A 20813-nucleotide genomic window follows, 5' to 3' on the forward strand; every position below is an offset into this window, starting at 1 on the left:
GTATCAGCATATTTGCGTCAGATCCCCATACCCCCACACCCCATAGCAGCCACTTGATGAGTCCAAATAGATATGTGCACAGTGGGTTTACAGAAGAGAAAATCTGAGTTTAAGGAGCCCAAATCTTTTATGGTATGCAGTGAGCATGCCTGACCTTTGCCTAGAGAGACATCATTATCTCTATGATACTGAACAGTAAAACATACCTGACCTTTGCTCCAGAAAAAGACACTATGTCTATTTTCCAAGACTGTTTACTATATAAGCATCCTTGAAAGGATATTCCAGAACAAAGGCAGTCAGTGCCTCTGCTTGCAAAACATGCGGAAATGTAAAAGGCCCATGGAAAACTTCTAATACTATGTATCCCTTGTTTCTATATTGTCACAAGCTCCTAGCAAATTTTTCCAAAGCATTCCACTTTATTGACCAAGGTGACTAATCTGATTAACAAAGGTAGAACCAGATCTATTTTATTTGTCTTACTGATCATGAAACTAAGACTACTACTATAAAAAGGGCTCCAAAGCAACAAGATAAGGCCAACCTGCATTACTGAATCCACCATGCCCTCCAGGGTCCTAGGTCAAGGAAGCTGAACAAATCCCATAAACCATCAAGATCTACTTCAGAAATCCAAGTGGCTTTCTCCTTATGTGTCTGACCTTTCCACTTAGATGGAAAGCATTAACCCAGGTACAAGAGCACGGATTAGCAATTACACAGAATCTGCCTGGCCCGCAAGGAAATCTAAGGCAATTCTGTCATCCATAATAACCCTGGCTAGTGACTTGTGGCTGACTTGAACACCTTCTAGAGACATGGTGGTATCATTGATCACTTCAGCTAAAGTTAGAGACCGGTTTCATAACACCTATCCTAACTGGATGACTCCACCCCAGGGATAAATGCCTGCAGAGCACAGAATTAGTCATCCCTCCAAGAAGTTCCCCCAAGTAATCAAGATTAGCCTAATTTTGGAGGAATCTCTAGAAGCATTTGAAAACTATGTTTCATTAAATACTCAAAGGTTTCTTACAACTTGTGTTTACAGTACAAGTCACTGTTTTTGGTAAGGAAGCAAACTGATGCCTAGCTTCCCAGAAGTACAATGCTAGTAGTGCTTAATGTACCCCTGGAAAGAGTGTTGTTTACAATCATTGGAGACCCACAAATGTGACCTAAATCAGTCAGTGGTACATGCTGACAGTGCTTCAAATGCCATTTAACAGGCCGATGTGCTTTCGGATTTCCAGTTTAGTTTGAACAGTTTAGTTCTTATTCTTTGGAAAGACTGCTTAAGAAAAGTCAGGCCAACCTATCTTGTTTGTCCAAACATCAGCCAGCTGGCATTTAGCCACTTCATGGAATGACTGAACAAGGGCTACTGGAATGGGTGCAAGGAAGGCATGTGGAGGTGTTGACAGGTGTTTTGTGTGGGAGGTACAGAAGTTGGGGTCATCCCCTGCTGCTTCCAACAGACTTCTCAATAAAGTTAAGAGGAATGACAAATCATGGTCAGAGCCATGTAGAGATGGACAGCATACACAGTACTCAGTTCAATGTAAGGCACTTGTGGCAGTTTGGGAGAGCTGCAGCAGGAAGTTCTCGTTCTTAAAGAAGGCTCTGGGGGAGATTCTTCAAAGCGAAGACAACTCCTACTTCCCAGGTTTTAAGGTATTCCCTACTTAGGACCCAGGGAAAACTGGTGTGTCACATTCCAGTAACCATACATTCAATCTACATCTAGTAATTTCCTCCTCAGACCCAGACTTTTCATCTGGAAAAGTAAAATGCAAAAGAAACAAGGGCTTTTTTTTTTTTAAATAAAAATTCCAGGGAACCACAATGCACTCCCCTACTTTAATCCCCATGAGGGAAACTTGCTGATCAGTATATTTGACCAAATGGTCATTATTCTTATAACCTAGGACCCTAGAATCCAACAAAAAAATTTATGTGGCTGAAAGAGAATTTATTTTGAATCCCCTAAGACCTTTTTATATAAGATAGGCTGCCACCTGAAGGGTGTACCTGCAGCTACTTTTAGGTTATTTTTTTAAAGTTTACTTATTTATTTTGAGAGAGAGAGAGAGAGAGAGAGAACGCACATGAGCAGGGGAGGAGCAGAGAGAGAGGAGGAGACAAAATCCCAAGCAGGCTCCATTGTGTCAGCAGATAGCCTAACATGGGCTCAATCTCATGCACCTCAAGACCATGACCTGAGCCATAATCAAGAGTTGGAAGCTTACCCAGATGAGCCAGCCAGAGACCTTTAGGTTATTTTTAAATTATTTTTTTAATGTTTATTTATTTTTGAGATACAGTGACAGAGAGTGAGCAGGGGAGGGGCAGAGAGAGAGGGAGACACAGAATCTGAAGCAGGTTCCAGGCTCTGAGCTGTCAACACAGAGCGTGAGGCAGAGTTCAAACCCACGGACCATGAGATCATGACCTGAGCCAAAGTCAGATGCTTAAATGACTGAGCCACTCTGGCGCCCCTCCCCTAGGTTATTTTTAAAAAGACCCATGATGCCCAGTGATATTCAAGGTGGGTTTGTGTAACTCCCCACCCCCTTTATCCTGATTATCCAAAAAGCAGCCAAAAAGAGATGATCCCCCTTTCTGGGGATATCTTCATTCAATGACCAAACCACTTACTAAAGTATGTGGATTAGGAGGAAGTGAGGGGAGGTCAGAAACTTTTTGAGTCAATTTTTAGACAATTCCAACACTAAACAATACTGGATGCCTGTAGATGACTGGCAATGTGAAAGGTCCTCTGAATACCTTGACTCTCAGCCAACTGTTGAGTGGCTTTGGGAATTAAAGGTGTATCATTGCTAAGATGTACATGGTCTGACAAACTGAACACATGACACGGATTAGTTTCAAGGGCCGTAATGGTGTGGCTAGAACTGGCTGATCAGACTGGTACAACAACCCTGTAATCCGAAAAAGTATCAACAGCAGTGAGGCACTACTAATAGTTCCAAGAAGGAGTCAAAGGTTTAATGTCACACAGAATGTGGCTTCTATCACTGCAACACAACAAACAGGACCAACTTCTGGAAAGAGCCACAGTGGGGCATACAGCAGTGGCCTTTGCACAAGAAACATAAAACTGTTTTACTTTGTGCCCAACACCAGTACCTTACACCTAACCATTTTTAAGAGACGATTATCAACTTGCTAAGCCATTTAGATTCCACTGACTCCATTGTAAAGAGCAATGTTACCACTTTAACTTTAAATGTCAATACCAAACACCCAAATTACATCCTTTACAATTATTAAACTTATAATTAAAAGTTTAGATGTCAACTTAAAAATGTACAAAGAGTTTCTTCAGATTTAAAAAAAAGTCTAAAGAATTTCTCTGTATTATGGTATCTTGTCTATATTATGGATGAAACCCTATAATTTCAGTACTTCAGGCATGGTTTTTGAGAAAACCTATGACTTTCAAAATGCTTCATTTTGCTAAAAAAGCCTAGTTGTTAAGCCCATTTTCTTGCTGCAAAATCCTATTATCCCCAAAGTCTGTGACAATACCTGATACTTAGTAGGCAAAAATATATTCACTGAATTCTGCCTTCCTAACACACCCCATCCCCACCTCACCCTAAGCAGATTAAATGCCTCAAGACAACCAGGGAGAAGATCCTGTATACGGAAATGCAAAAGAGAAAAAACACATTACCTTTCTTTTTACTCATAATTTTTTACAATTTCACAAGGAAACAAAACTGTAGCCTCTCATATAGAAAATTCTCAAAACATTTTTAAAGCATTTATTCTTAGCAAAGGGAACCCTCATGCACTGTTGGTGGGAATGTACAATAGTGCAACCACTATGAAAAACAGTATGGAGGTTCCTCAAAAAATTAGAAATACCATACCATTCTATTCCATTACTAGGTAGTTTTTACCCAAAGAAATCAAAAGCACTAATTCAAAAAGATATATACACTCCTATGTTTATTACAGCATTATTTACAATAGCCAAGATGTGGAAGCAACACAAATGTCCATCAGTAGACAAATGGATAAAGATGTGGTCTATATACAATGGAATATTACTCAGCCATGAAAAAGAGGAGATCTTGCCATTTGCAGCAACAGAGATGGACACAGAGGGATTATGCTAAGTAAAATAAGTCAAAGACAAATACAGTATGATTTCACTTACAGGTGGAATCTAAAAACAAAAACAAACAAAAAACAGAAATAGACCCATAAATATAGAGAACAAACTGGTTGCTGACAGAGGGAGAGGTTAGTTGGGATGGGCAAAATAGGTGAAGGGCAGTGGAAATATAGGTTTCCAGTTATAGAATGACTAAGTCACTTGGGTAGGATGAAAGGTACAACATAGGGAATACAGTCAAAGGTACTGTAATAGTGTTGTATGGTGGGAGATGGTAGCAACACTGGTGGTAAACATAGCATAACATATAGAGTTGGTGAATGTTGTACACCTAAAACTAATGTAACATTGTATGTCAACTATATTTCAATAAAAAATTGTAATAAAATAATATTTAATCCTAAATAAAAAACGGATTTATTCTTAGAGGCTCTCAGTAATTCTTTAAGGCAGTTAAAGTAAGCCAGGTCTCATACCCTTCCTCAGAAAAGGAAAAGGAAAATGATGTAACTTATAATAAAGGCACAAAGGTAACCACAAAGAGAAATAAGCCAAAAAAGTAACTACACCAGACTCAACAAAATTTTCCTATAGAGAATATTATGGTGTGCCACCCAAGCCCTCTTAATGAAGGACTCACTGCCTCACCTACTGTGAGTGCATGAACAATAGAGAACAGTTTTGCCTATGTCTCTTTCTAGACAGCCCACATACAATGACATCCATGCAAAGCTATGAAGGCCTGGCAATTTAAATCCAATGCAGGACAACTCTGAAGGAACAATCTACCTACTGAATTCACAGTACACTTGGTCGAGAATGTCACTCGGCCTGAATCACAATTAAACTTTATCATCTGTACAATCCTGCTTCCTTCCTTTCCTTTTCACAGATGTTGATCCCAAGGACATTCGATGAACATCCTGTAAGCTAAGTTCTATCTCAGGCTTCCCATCGAATCTGCAATAATTCCCAAGAGCCACACCTGTGGATTTGTAGAACACACAAGAGTTAAAATACCTTTAAGAGTTTCTACTCATACATTCTAATGGTTGGAGAAACAACACTGTAAAAAGAAAATACCATCACTATTTCTCTGATAGTCCTAATTGAACCAAAATAATTTCCTTAAAAAAAAAAAAACAGTACACTGCAAAAGTTATGAACATGTAAAAGACCTCAGTGTTTACACCTACTAGCACTGTTTTCCAGGCTGGGACAACATTTCTTTCCTTCGAAATCCAAGCAGCAGTCATTGAACATACTAATTTAGTTTATTAAACGTCAGGTTGTTCATAGTCTTATGTTTTACATGATCTTCATATTTTAATTTCTAATTATAATACATATTCTCCATTTACATATTCTATTGTCTCTAAACAAATTAAAATTCAGAAAGATATTCTGCCCATTAAGATCCCTTAAGAGGAAGGAAATACTTTCCTGAAATGTAACAGCAGAAACTAAACATTTAGAAATCATTTAGTCATCATACTGGTAAAAGTATCATTTCATATAAATCTCATTCCAAAAAGCAAAATTAGAGTAAGAATTAATTACAAGGAGAAATGCAGGAAAACACTTCCTAGGTCTACTTTCCTAGCTGGCTCTCAAAATGTAATTTCTTCTCTTAGAAGTCCTTGAAATCATAAAATTCTGTAAAAATTGATGGAAAGTCTTCAGATTCTGTAAATATCTGAACTGAAAATTAGTTTTTGCCAACACAAGCAATAGGAAATGTGGGTAAGAGGAGAAAAGGAGAACATCCTTTGGTAAAACACAGTTTGTTTTCTTTAATATTTAATCATTTCAAAAAGATACAATGACTACAATGGTGAACAGAACTTTTACTAAGTATTTTATATACTGTCTATACTGCTGCTGTCAAGGTAAGTGCAGTATAAAGCAGTACAAACTCAAAGGACATTTCCCTTTACCTTAAGAAGGATCCTAGGCATTTTTCCAAGTCCTAAACCCTATAAAAAGCACCAGCTAATGCCCCTTCCTGCCCACCTCTCAGACCTACAACATTATGACTAATGAAATAGGGCTACATGAACTGCCAGAAATTCTACTTTAAGCAATCAAGAAAATCTGAGGACTCATCCAGAAGACTGGCTGATAGCCATCCTCCCAAATTAAGAGGGCCTTCAAAATTTTCTGGAACCAGACTAACTATGAAAGCTCTATCCATGCACCCCAGTACCCAGGTGGATCTCCCATGACCTGGGGCTTTTTTTAGATAATCAACAAATCAGGCAATAACTATTTTCCTTACTTTTGCTTTAAAAATAAAAAAAGAAATTCTTATACATAAGATCAGCTTTGACCAACTATGAATTAAAAACTCTTCTGCAAATGAAAGTGAACTGATTCTACAGTGTCTCTCCTAGTCTCTTGTCATGTCAGTGTTAAGGTGCACTTGCTTTAAAATTTTGCTCTTATAAAGAATTTGCTGAAGAACTTTCATTTTTTCACTAAAAGTTAGGTCATTCAAGCCTCAGAGTTTACCAACTATGCCATCTCCCATTACACCAGCAAATGAAATGCATGTTACCAATGTTCTCTATCTGGGTCCATGTTTTAGACTTTGCACCTTTCTTGTCCTTCACTTATTGTCAAGGAGTCTTGGCTGGGGGGGGGGGGGGGGGGGGAGGGCAGGCAGAAGGAATAATCAAGTAAAACATATTGCATGTAAAGGTAAGTAAGATCAGATACACAAAGAAATCAGAATTTGTCATAACCTCACAGTGCAATAAAGGTGATACCAATATGTCTAATAAAATATCAAAGGTTTGGTAAAAATATCTTGTAATAAGATTACTGTAAGAATCCTTTTAAGGGCAGAGGACAGTTTACTTGGAAAATAAAAACCTTACAAGTGATACTGAGCTTCTTTAAATACCCAAAGGAGGCTATTACGTAGAAGAGGAAATAAATTCACTTCATTGTGCCACAAGAGCAGAAATGAGATCCATGGGAGGAAGTTGTAGGGAGGCTGTCAAAGCTAGCATTTCCCCAAAGTTTATTCCATAGACCACTGACCCCCAACCTACCTCTCAAAAAGAATTCCACATTCATATAAATTTGGGAAACATATGCAGTGTGTTTATGTAGTATATAAAGTATGTGAGTTCCTGTGGGAGATGAAAATGTACATGAGTACTAAAAAGTCTTATACTGAGAAAGGCTATTTAACTTTGTTTAATCAAGTATTCTTCAAATATTTCACCATGAATTTTGTTATAATTGTACCTACTTTTAAGTAACACCTAGAAATATTGAGAAGTGTCAATATAATAATGCCTTTCTAAGGGTAATACACTGATCACAAATCCTCAGTAAGATGGATTTCCTCAAGAATAATAGATATTTATACTATTCGGCTGGGATCTAACTGTTAGGCACAAAGTATTAAGCATAAAACATTCTTAATGAACAGAAGAAAAATAGATCTCTAAAAAAAGACATATAGGACAGCTAATACTTTAACGACCAGAATTAATTTCTATATTTCCCTGAAAAGTTAGCGAGAATGGAGAACTCGGTGTTCTGAGTAGAGGATGGAAAAAATTAAATTTTCACATAAAGTCAGAATTTTAGTTTCTGATAACTTGGGAGTGAGAATCAATCCTTACAGGAATTTTTATCACCGACAACAAAAGCTATATTGCTCACAAAAGGTCACCAGCCCATCCACCTATCAAAATGAAGGGAGACATGCATTATTACCACATGAGCAACCTGAGCCAACAAGCTTTTAAGAAAGGGAAAAGTTCCATTTGTTTCTAAGTTTGTAAGACCAACCAAGCAGAGAAGAGAGAAAACTAAAAGTAGGGAGGAGAAATAACATTATTTAGTTCCCTTTCTCAGTATGCACAGGTACCCAAGGACCATTAGATTCCATTGATCCCCATTATTCACAGATCCTATATTTGCAAATTTGCCTACTTACTAAAATTTACTCATATATTGGTTGGGCTTTCCAGTTATTCATGGACATGTGCAGAGCGGTAAAAAATTGGGAATCAGGTAAAAAATTAGGAATACCTAACATGTGTGCTCCCAGCTGAGGTCAAACAAGGCCTCCTTGTTTTAGCTCTCAGACTATAAAAAAGCATCCTTCCTGCAGACTACTCAGTGCCATGCTTACTGTTTTTGTCTTCTTTTTTGTTGATTTCCCTGTTTAAAATAGCTCCCAAGCCATTTTAAGTGCTGGCTAGTGTTCGTAAAGCACAAGAAGGTTGGGTTCTTCTGGAGAAAAAATGTGTGCTAGATATGGTCAGCTTCAGGGATGAGTTATAATATTGTTGATCATGAGTTCAATATTAAATCAATCAATGAGATATATTACATAGTAAGTCCTTAAACCGAAACACATAAAACATAAAACAAGTTTATGTATTGATTAGTTAACAAAAATTTTGTGACCAGAGGCTTATAGGAACCTAATTCTATATTTCTATTAGAAGCACTGGTTCATTATTCATTAACTTAGTGTCTATGCTGACTTTACAGAACATAACAATCTCAAATGAGAACTGACTATAGTTAACTGTTACCCTATACTGCAACACCTTCATGTTACCTCAACCCATGGAAAGTGAGGATTTGAAATTTTTCAGAAATTAATAAATGTTGGTTAAATTTCTAATATAAAAGTCCTTAGGAAATAATCATATTCCTCTTGTAGAAGAATAAATTTTTCAAATATACTATTAACTAAGTAGTGATACACTCTGGAAGAAGTACAATACTTTTAACTGATGAACTCTCAGCACACCTATAAAACTAATTCACTGACTTCAGAAGTGATCTTATTTTCTTAGATGCAGAGTTCATATTATCTGGTTTTCCAGGTGTGAACATGATAAAGGATTAATCTCAATCAGTCATCACCCACAAACTATTAAGTATTATGCATGAATAGTGCAGCATTAAAGGATCCATACATAGACTATGATTGTTCTATTTTATCTGTTTAAACTTGAAGCTTTTATAGAAACATAACTGAGTGGAAAACTGAGTTTCCCTTTAGACTGACAGCCTGTCAGTCAAAAGAAAAGCTTTTAGGACATTCTCCCAAATCAGTTAGCTTTCTTTTCAGATTGGGATATATCTGTGTAGGATTCTAAAAATGACATGCTTGACTGGTAACCATCTTTTGATAGTTAATACTCCGTGCTGTGTCAAAAAAATACATAATCAATTATTTATAGACAATCAAACATGGATTTCTCATCTATGTAGAAAGAAATCTCAGGTTTATGAATATAAAGTACATGTATTAGATGGATTACATTTATTTTAATAGACTTCACATGTTAAGTAATCTTAACATGAATTGTGATTGAATATGATTTTACATGTGCTCACCTAGAGAGGAAAAAGAGAATGCTATTTCTTTGAAGGCATATTTGGTTATTCCTCTTGGTGCTCAGTTTCTGGAGAGTGAAAAGTGAAAGAAGTGTTTGTTTTCTCATGAAGCATGTTGAACACCCCCCCCAACCATCAACTCCATCCACCACACACACCCCACTATCACCATCATGTCTTTGCCTGTATAGCAAGAGCTTCTGGTTTTTCACAATATCAATATACCCAGATCCCAAAACCAAATCTCATTGGTCCCTCTTTTTCTAGAAATAGTTTCATATTCTCCTCAATCTGGTTATGCTATGTTATGCTTCCATACCTGGACGCAATTCAGGCTAGGTTATGCTTCCATACCTAGATGCATTCTTTTTTTCCTATGAATTTACAGGGACAGTGGCAATCCTTCCCTTGTATCTTTTCCCTTGAACTCTTAAAGGAAAGACAATCCACAGAAATATGGGAATAAGTTAAAATAAAAATGAGTCATTTAATATTATGCACCTCTTGATGTTATAACACGCATAATATTATTATAAAGTTTTATTGACAAAAAAATGTTTGTTTCAAGAAAAAAATGGGAGATAATGGAACACATCTAAAGATACTTCAAAGGGTGCCTGGGTGGCTCAGTTGGTTAAGCGCCCTACTTTGACTCAGGTCATGATCTCATGGTCCGTGGGTTCGAACCCTGTATCCAGCTCTGTGCTGAAAGCTCAGAGCCCAGAGACTGCTTTCAGATTCTGTGTCTCCCTCTCTCTCTGTCCCTCCCCCTCTCAAAAATGAACATTAAAAAAAATTTTAATACATTTTTCATATATACCTGGCTTTCACATATTATGTAGAAAATAAGATCATTGAAACCAATGCTTTATTTACAGCCAGACACAAATTCCTGAATTTGGTACAATTTGGTCTCTATCACCATCTTTCCCGCCCATTTCCCCTAACTTTTATTTTTAGTTCTTCTTAAAATTATATTTGGCAAATTATCATAGAATAAAAGTAACTTCAAAATTGGAGAGTGCAGGTCTATGAACGGTAACATATGTTCTTAGAGCCAACACCAAATCATGATAGAGAATAGTTACACCACACAAAAACAATCCCTCAAGCCTTTGTAGCCACATGCTCCCTCTAAAGGTAACTCCAGCAAGGAATGACTGACATGTTCTCTATCACTACAGTTCTGTCTTTTCAGAATGTTGTATAAACGGAACCAAAGAGTATTGAATCTTTAAAATTGTTTCCTTCATTTATATAATGTCTGTGATATTCATTCAAATTGTTGCATGTATAAGCAGTTTTTCCTTTTAACTGCTGAATATTATACTATTGTATGGCTTGCCCACATTTTGTGTAACCCTCTACCTACTGAAGGACAGCTAGGTTGCCTCGGTTCTTTTCACCTATGAATATAGCTTCTATAAATATTTGTATACAGGCTTCTGTGTGAACACAAATTTTCATTTCTATAGGATAAATACCAAGAAGTGAAATTGTTGGGTCACAGGTTAAGGGTACGGTTAACTCTAGGAGAAGCTGTCAAACTGTTTTCCAAAATAGTTATGCCATTTTGCATTCACATCAACAATGTATGAGAAGCTCCACTGATCTCCATCCTCAACAGTACTTGGTATACTGTCAGAAGATTTTTTAATTTTAGCTATGTGAATAGGTATTTAGGGGTATTTATTTCAACATGGTTTTCACTTGCATTTGTGTCATGGCTAATGATGCTGAACATCTTTCCACATGTGTATTGTGCCAACCTTTTATCCTCTTAGCTGGTATGTCTGCTCAAACTTACACCCATTTTTAAATTGGGCTGTTAGGGATACCTGGCTGGATCAGTTGGATGAGCGTCCAACTTTGGCTCAGGTCATGATCTCACAGTTCGTGAGTTCAAGCCCTGCATCAGGCTCTGTGCTGACAGCTCAGAGACTGGAGCCTGCTTCTGATTCTGTCTCTCTTTCTCTCTCTCTCTCTCTGCCCCTCTCCTACTCGCACTCTGTCTTTCTCTCTCAAAAATAAATAAACATTAAAAAAAATTTTAATTGGGTTGTTAGCTTTCTTAGTGTTGAGTTTTGAGAGTTATTTACATGTTTCTGAATACAGGTCTTTTTTAGAGATATCTATTTGCAAATATCATTCCCTAATCTCTAGCATGTCTTTTTGCTTTTCAACATTGTCTTTGTAGAGCAAAATTTTTAGTTTCAATCAAGTCCAATTTATCAACTTCTCCTTTTATGAATCCTGCTTTTTATGTCATGTCTAAGAACTCTAACTCCACATCAGGAGGTTTCTCTTGTTTTCTTCTAAAAGTTTAACAGTTTACATTGTACATTTAGGTCTATGATGGGTTTTGAGTTAATTTTTATACAAGATGGAAATTTAAAATGAGGGCTTTTTTTGCAAATGAATGTCCAATTATTTCAACACTGAGTGGTTTTTTTGCCTTAAAAAGTATGATTTTTAGAAACCATTTGTTGATAAGACTATTCTTTATCCACTGAACCTCTTTTACACCTTTGCCATATTTGTGTGATTGTTCCTCAGCTCTCCATTATGTTCCACTGATCTATGTCCCTATCTCGTCACCAGTACAGCAGTCTGGTTTACTATAGATTTATAGTAACTCAAAATCAAGAAGTATAATTCTTCTAACTTTATTCTTTTTTTTCAATATTGGTTTAGTTACATTTTCCTTTATATTTTCATATAAATTGTAAAGTCAGACTGCCTACATCTACAAAATGTACTGCTGGAGTTTTCACTGAAATTATGTTAGATCTATAAATCCAACTGGGAAGATTGGCATTTTTACTATTTGAGTCTACCAATCCATGAACATAGAATGCCTCTATATTTACTTAGGTCTATCTTCTTTGAATTCCTTCATCACTGTTTAGCAGTTTTCAGCATACAGATCATGTATACATGCATATTATCTTTATACCAAAGTATTACATTCCTTTGGAGCTAATATAAATTGTACTTATTAGGTCATTTTCCCACTATACATTGCTAGTATACAGAAATACAATTTTTTATGTGGGCGCATGCGTGTGTGTGTGTATGATAATCTTATATCCAATGACCTTACTAAAATCACTTATTCTAGGTCTCTGCAGATTTCTTATATAATCATGTCTGCAAATAGGGACAGTTTTGTTTCTTCCTCTTTTACTTCCTTTTGTTGGCATATGAATAATAACTAGGACTTCCAGTAAAACACTGAATAGGAGAGGTAAGAGTAGACATCCTTCCCTTGTTTTTATTCAAAGCATTGGGTCCCTCATCATAATGTATAATGTTAGCTGTAGATTTCTTGGTAGGATTTCTGGCCATGGTACATTATTCATTTTGTAGATTTAATAAGATTTGATTCGTTAATCTTTTGTTGAAGATTTCTGTAACTATGTTCATGAGGTGTATTGGTTTCATTGTTTTCTTTCTTCTTTCCTTTTTTCGCCCTTTATTATTTACTGTGATTGTCTAGTTTTGACATCAGGTTAATTCAGGCTTAAAGAGAGATGGAAAAGTGTTCTTTTCCATTTTTTGGAAGAAATGGTAGAGAAAGAATGTTATTTTATATCTTCTTTAAGTATTTGGTAGAACTCACCAGTAAAACCATCTTGGTCTGAAGAGTTCTTTTTTGGAAAAGTTTCAACTATGACTTCAATTCTTTTAATAGTTTGAAGACTATTCATTATACTCTTTTTCTTCTTGGGTGAGTTTCGTTAGTCTGCTAAGGAATTAGTCCATTTTAAGGAATTGGTCCATTTCACCTAATTTGTCAAATTTATGTGCATATAGTTGGTTTCTATTTTCCTCTGGATTCCTGTGAAGTCTGTAATGATATCCTCTCTTTCATTCCTGATAACTAGTTCTATGTGTCTTCTCTTTTCTTTTTGTTAATTTTGCTAGAAATTCTCAACTTTATTAAACTTTGCCCCCCAAAATCCCAACTTATGGCTGTATTTTTGCTATTGTATTTCCACTTTGAATTTTGTTGATTTATCATCTTATTTGGAATTTATTTTATTTTCCTTTTTCTAGTTTCTTGAGATAGAAACAAATTGACTTCAGGGCTTTCTTTTTTTCTAATAAAAGCATTGAATGCAATAACTCTTCCTGTAAATACTGCCTGAGCTGCATAAATTTTTGACATGTTATATTTTCATTTTTGTTCAGTTCAAAATATTTTTTAATGTCCTTTGAGGCTTCCTCTTTTACCCAATAGATTATTTAGAAGTCTGCTATTTAATGTCCAAGAGCTTGAAGATTTTCCTTTTATCTCTCTCTTATTGATTTCTAGTTCACTTTGGTTACGGTCTGAAGAACACATTTTGAATTCAATTCTTCTAAATTTGTTAAGACTTGTATTATGACCAAGGTATGTTCTATATTGGTAATATTCCATGTTTACTTGAAAAGAATGTATATTTTGTTGCTCTTGTTGAGTAAAGTATACTATAAATACCAACTAGCTCTGGTTGGTGTAGTGTTATTCAGGTATTCTGTACTCTTTGGTGATTTCTACCTGCTAGTTCTACCAATTCCTAAGAAAGGAGTGTTGAAGTCTTCAACTGTAATTGTTAAGTTCTGTATTTCTCCCTTAAGTTCCGTCAGATTCTGCTTCATGTATTTTAAGTTTTCTTGCTAGATATACACACATTCAGGATTGGTAAATTAATCCTCTCATAAATGTGTAATGCTCCTCTTTATCCTGAGTACTTATCTTTTCTCTGAAATCTAGTTTGTTAGTAATAAAGCAACTACACTTTTGATTGCTGTTTGCATCGGGTATCTTTTCTCATCCTTCCACTTTTAACCCACCAATATTATATGTGAACTAGTTTCTAATAGACAGCATATAATGGCATCATAATTTATGCACTGGCAATTTTTTAATTAATGTGTTTAGAGCATTTAAAATTTCAATGCAATTACTAATTTGTTACAATTTACACCTACCATTTCATTATTTGTTTTCAGCTTGTTTCCTTTATGTTCCCTTTTCTGCCTTCTTTTGGGTTGAGATTTTTTTAATATTCCATTTGAATTTTTTCATTGTGATCCCAACATATCTCTTTATTGTGTAAGTGGTGGTTCTAGGGATTACAAATACATACCTAACTTTCCAGAGCCTACTTAAGAATCAAAATTTTATCACTTCAAGTGGACCACAGGTAACATATATTATACCACATCCAAGAAAAACCACATCAATGTTACAATTTTTACTTTCAACTATCAAATATATTTTAAAGAACTCAACAGTCTGTTATTTACACAGATATGTACTATTTCTATTGCTTTCCTTTCATTCCTTATGTCCAAGTTTCCTTCTGGTACCATTTTCCCTTCTATCTTAAGTTTTCCTTCAACTGAATATGTCCTTATGTCACTTTCATCCCTAAAAAATATTTTTGCTGGTTATGGACAAGTCTTTTCTTTCAGCACTTTAAGAGTGTTTTGCCTACCTCTTCTTGCACCCCCTCCCCCCATGATATCTAACGAGAAATCCTCAATCATTTTTCTCTGGGTACTTTAAACACTGTTTTCTTGCTTTTAGTTTCTGATTTATTATGACCTGTCTGGATATGGAATTATTTGGGCTTATACTGTATTGGGTTCTCTAAATCTGTACGTTTACAGCTTTCACTAAATTTGTGGTATTTTAAGGCAATTTTTCTTCAAATATTTTTTAGCACCACATTCTTTCTTAAAAGGTCTTAAAATGCCTGATACTTTGTTATTTTCCCATTTTCCTTGAGGCTCTGTTCAATTTTTAAAAATTTCTTTCCTTTTGGGGCTCCTGGGTGTCTCAGTTGGTTGAGCGAACGACTTCAGCACAGGTCACGATCTCACAGTCTGTGAGTTCAAGCCCCACGTCAGGCTCTGTGCTGACAGCTCAGAGCCTGGAGCCAGCTTCAGATGCTTTGTCTCCCTCTATCTCTGCCCTTCCCTGGCTCACACTCTATCTCCCTCTCTCTCAAAAATAAATTAGGGGCGCCTGGGTGGCTCAGTTGGTTGAGTGTCCAACTTCAGCTCAGGTCATGATCTCATAGTCCGGGAGTTTGAACCCCGCATCAGGCTCTGTGCTGACAGCTCAGAGCCTGGAGCCTGCTTCAGATTCTGTGTCTCCCTCTCTCTCTGCCCCTCCCCTGCTCATGCTCTGTCTCTCTCTGACTCAAAAAAAAATAAAAACATTAAAAAAATTTCTTTTATTTAATTAAAACAAAGCCATTAAAAAAATTTCTTTCCTCTCTGCTACTGAGTCATCCAGTGGATTTTTTCCCCCTACTGTATTTTTCAGTTTAACAATTCCATGTCTTTTTTTATATCTTCTCTTTCTCTGCTGAGATTTTCTACTTTTCCATTTTGAAATAAATGGAACGTTCACAGTTGCTCACTGGAACATGTGTATAATAGCTACTATAACATCTCTGTCATGTAATTCCAACATCTCTATCATAATAGTATATATATCACCTCTTCTCATGTAAAATGAAAATTTTGATTCTTTACATGCTAATACATTTGGATCATAATCCTAATATTTTAAATATGAAAATCTGGTTCATTTAAATCCTGTGGATAATGTTAATATTTTTGTTATAACAGGTGATCAGCATGGTGAGGTTCAGGCCACAAGTTCTAACATGGCTTCCATGGGCAAGGTTCCAGTATCAGTTCAATTTTCAAAGCCTTTGAGGTGCTATTCAAATTTGTCCCACCTTCTATCATCCAATGAACAGAGGAGGACATGGGTGGTAGTATGTATGCACAGCTCAGGGGTGAGTCTAGAAATTCATAAACAACTTTATGGTATTGTCTTTCCAAGTTTTTCCCTCTACAGGACCTCAGTACTTTCCAATTCCCTGGGGCATCCCTTTTCATTTCTTCAGCCAGAATGCTGGGGCTTCAGGTAACCTGCTTGGTCACATACTTCTATTGTACCTGTTCTGGGCCAGGCACTGAAAAGACAGAAAGAGGAAACAAAAAGGCAGTGAAGAGCTGCCAACTGAAGAGGAGGGTTCCCATCCCTCAGTGGTTTTCACTGTAGGCTACTGCTGAAGTCTCTGCTGGGACTATGGCATGAGAGAACACAGAAAAGAAAAAAGATGAAATTTCCACATTCACACTGAACATTGGTAGTTAACTTTCCCACTCCTGTAGTCAGAACTACTGGGCTTCTTTTGAAGCTCTCTCTGTCCATACCTAAGTGCCAACTTGTAGCTTTCAGACTGTGCCAAGTTCAGCCTCAGCGATAATGAAAAGAATGAAATAGTAAACCCATACACAGTTTGGTGGTACTCTGAATTCTAGTCTTCTTTCCCAATCCACCTGTTATTATTTTTTCTTCAGAGTCCTCAAAAGCTGTTCCATTCATTTTGTCCAGGTTTATAGATGTACTCAGTGGGAACAAGTGTATATACTTAATCTAGCATACTTGAAAATGAAACTATACTCTAAATTCTATTCTTCCTCAATTCTCACTAAAATAAAGACTCCTCAAATATCCTTATTAGTAGATATCAGTAATCATGCCCTGGCGGAAGTCGGATGCTTAACAGACTGAGCCACTGTTTAGCCACCCCTAAAAGAGTGGCCCTTAAACTCTTCCAAACTCTTGACTGCTGACTGACAGGAAAATTAAAGTTTTAAAATTTCCTTTTTAAAGAACAAAAAAAATACATCAAAAGCAGAAAGAATATGACAACAAAATTTAAGGGGGCTTGGATCTGAGAGCAAGGCTTAAGTTTAAGGAGATCGATTTTTAAGATAATCTAATGAATCACACACGCAAAAAAAGGTGATTGTTTCTGTAATAAACTAAAAACTTTGCTGACTTATTTTGATCAACTTACTTTTTCTGTACTCCTGAATAAGACTGTTAACTATTGTAAAATGTATTAGCCAATAAAGATGAATTTACAAGAACACTATGATTATTTCTAAGAGATTCAGCTCTGTGGTTCTAACAAAAGAGATAAGGTAGATAAGGAACACAAAAATATGTACTGATTTTCATTTCTTTAAAAAATATTAAATGCAGTGCCATGAAAAATTATTAACCCTACAAAAGTCTTTTTGAATCTTTAGATCATCATCATTTAAGCAGTAGGTAGTTTGCTACACCCACAGACTAAAAGAGACATTTTTTATAACATATATTGATGAGATCTTATTTCCTTCAAACTTTTAAATAGGCCTATCCTTTGCTGTTAACCAATTAAACATCTGAATGGAATAAGACATTATAATGCAGCAATTAGAATTGCAAGGAAGATAACATAAGGTCACAAGTTTAATCCTTGTCTATACTAGTTCAATAACCAGCTTTTTCCTATGTTCACAGATCTGGTCAACCATTTTATCTAGTCACTAGGTGGGAAGAGAGGGTCAACGAGGTAAGAGGAGAGAGAAAAGGCAAAGGAATCAGAGAAGAATGGATGAATAAGTTCAAATCCTTTACCATTAGTGAAAAAATAACTAAGATGGTGGGACAAGGATATCTTTCATTCCGTGACCTAGTCCCATAATAAGGGGCCTGGGAAATTAAAACAAACACCTGAGAATTTAGTTAGCAAATATGAAGAGTGATGTGGAGATTTTTATAGGCTTTTTAATAATTTTTATTTTTATTGAAGTATATAGTTGACATACAATATTATATTAGTTTTAGGTGTATAGAATAGTGAAAATTTTAATTTAGGTCTTCTGCTCAAAGTAGTTAAGAAATTTTTAAAAGTTCACCAACAATATTCAGGGCAGCTGGGTGGCTCAGTCGGTTGAGCATCTGACTTAGGCTCAGGTCATGATCTCACAGTTCATGGGTTCCAGCCACGCTTCAGGCTCTGCACTGACAGCTCGGAGCCTGGAGCCTGCTTCAGATTCTGTGTCTCCCTCTCTCTCTGACCCTCCTTGCTCACACACACTCTCTTTCTCTCTCAAAAATAAACATTAAAAAAAAAGTTCAGCAATATTCCAAAACATATTCCAAGAACACATTGGCCCACCAAAACTTCCTCTGCTCTAAGTTCTGTAGGAAGGATGCTGCAGGCCAACAGACATGTAGGGTAGTAATTAATAACAGCAAAATTGCCCATGTTAGAAACTAATTATCACCCTTTCCTTATTAAAATAAGTACATTCAGTATTACAGGAAACACAAGCTATGAAATGCAATCTAGAATTTACCAACTCAAATGTGGGGTTCCAATATGTATAAACTGCTGATTAGAAGGGCAAAGGAAAATACAAGGACTGTGTCCCTCTAAATGTTCCTGTGAAATGTAAGCACCACAAAGGAAAACCATCCTAATATGGAGCTTTATTTCAGTATATAATTGCCCAATAACTACAAGTCTATAATCCGACCAAGAAAGGAGGCACAACACTGGCTTTGTATCATATCATTAGGGATACAGCTTGAAACAATAGCATGAATTCTTATTTTACATCTACTGTTCTGCTCCAAACATTTTCTTTCACTGAAGACACATAAAGTACAACAAACAGACAAGAGGTAACTGGAAAACTTTGCACATAAACTCTCTCTCTCTCTCTCTCTCTCTCTCTCTCTCTCTCTCACACACACACACACACACACACACACACACACACACTATACCTAACAATAAACAGTATCATTGCAATACCAAAGCCAACAGCAATTTTCCCCTGCTGGATACATTTTAAAACAAAAATTTTTATCCTAAGACAAGATAAAATGCTTTTTGAGACTTAGTTTTAGCTATTTTATTGTTTCTATCTTTTCCATCTTTACTCCTTTACATGCATATAAATAATAAACTTTTTATTACTGAGTTCCAACTTTGAAGTCAGAAAAATGGATACGAAAAGAGAATACAGCCAGGTCAAGGTAAACTAGATTTGGGAGAGTGGACTTGACATTTTCAAGGCTAACTAACACTTTTAGGTAGGTCTGTACCACCTACACAATATCCTCATCTCCTAGCATCAAGCCAAAGTACAATAGTTTCCTATTTTCTGTAAAGGATGAGTGATGTTCACTTCTAAGCTCAAGTTAGTTCTACTAAGGAGACAGCAAGTCAAGGTCTTTTACCAAGTCAAGGTCAGCCCTCCTTCTTGGAGCCAGCAAACAATTTTGTGTAGCAGTAACACTGGAATTACAATCTAGGTTCCTGGGTTTTCACACATAGACTCATTCAGTGCCTCTGAGGTAGGAATGTCAACTGTTGAAGAAAAGTTTACACACACACACACACACACACACAAATATAAACAGAATATAAGCAAATAATCTTCTGAAGCAGAGGTTGGGCTGATGGGTCAAATTCAGCAGTTTCTCTGTTTTAAGTCACACAAGAATGGCTTTTACATTTTTAAATGGTTATGAGAAACTATTATAACCTAAATTTTGCCTTGGGCATCTGGGTGGTTCAGTCAGTTAAGTGGCTGATTCTTGATTTTGGCTCAGGTCATGATCTCACAGTTTTGAGATCGAGCCCTGCGTCTGGGCTTTGCACTGAGCATGGAGCCTGCTTAAGATTCACGCGCGCACGCGCTCTCTCTCTCTCTCAAATAAATAAATAAATAAATAAATAAATAAATAAATAAATGTTTGTTTGTTTGTTTTGCCTCTTGGCCTGCAAAGCCTAAAATAGTTGACTATCTGTTCCTTTCAGAAAAAGTTTGCTGACTTCTTCTCTAAAGCAAAAAATATGTTCCCCTATAAATTCTAACTATGGGATGTAAATATGATTACAAAGAACAGCTAATATTTTTAATGTTAAAATCAAATACTGTTATAAAAGTAGTATGATCCCAATTTAAATGTTGGTATAAACATGCATAATGTTATATATATGTGTGTGTGTGTATGTATATATATATATATATACATACACACACACACACATATATATATATATAACATATATATATAAAGGGCAGGAATGAAATCAACATCAAAATGTCAATGTATAGTTAACATATCTTGGCAAATGTTACTGCCTCCTTTATTTTTTCTGTACTTGCCGAATCTTAAGTGAGCATATCATTGCCATAATCAAGAAACAGTTTTAAAAGATTATAGTGTGCTTTTAGAAGACTACAGTGCACTTTTTAAAAGATTACAGTGATTTGTAGTTATGTGGCTACTTACATGTAGGTTAATTCTCTGGTATTCACCACTGTCTATAAATCAAACTGTTACACATTAAAATGGTATCTTCACATCTTTCACCATACACAAAAAAGGAAAGGCCCTCGGGGTGCGTGGGTGGCTCAA

At 36.1% G+C, this 20813-nt stretch overlaps 1 protein-coding gene across 8 annotated transcripts in view; it reads right to left on the reverse strand.

Annotated features, from left to right (window-relative positions):
- Positions 1–20813, reverse strand: part of TCF12 (transcription factor 12) — a 376180-nt gene that overhangs the window by 269490 nt on the left and 85877 nt on the right. Inside the window, exon 1 of one of the 8 annotated variants that reach the window (XM_053223970.1) lies at positions 9527–9548. The exons of the other annotated variants lie outside the window; for them this stretch is intronic. The gene's annotated coding sequence lies outside the window, so the exon portion shown is untranslated. Of the gene's footprint in view, positions 1–9526; positions 9549–20813 lie in introns of those variants that run through there. 8 annotated transcript variants of the gene reach the window in all.

This window comes from Acinonyx jubatus, chromosome B3 (genome assembly GCF_027475565.1).
Source record: "Acinonyx jubatus isolate Ajub_Pintada_27869175 chromosome B3, VMU_Ajub_asm_v1.0, whole genome shotgun sequence".
In the NCBI taxonomy this organism is placed as follows: domain Eukaryota; kingdom Metazoa; phylum Chordata; class Mammalia; order Carnivora; family Felidae; genus Acinonyx; species Acinonyx jubatus.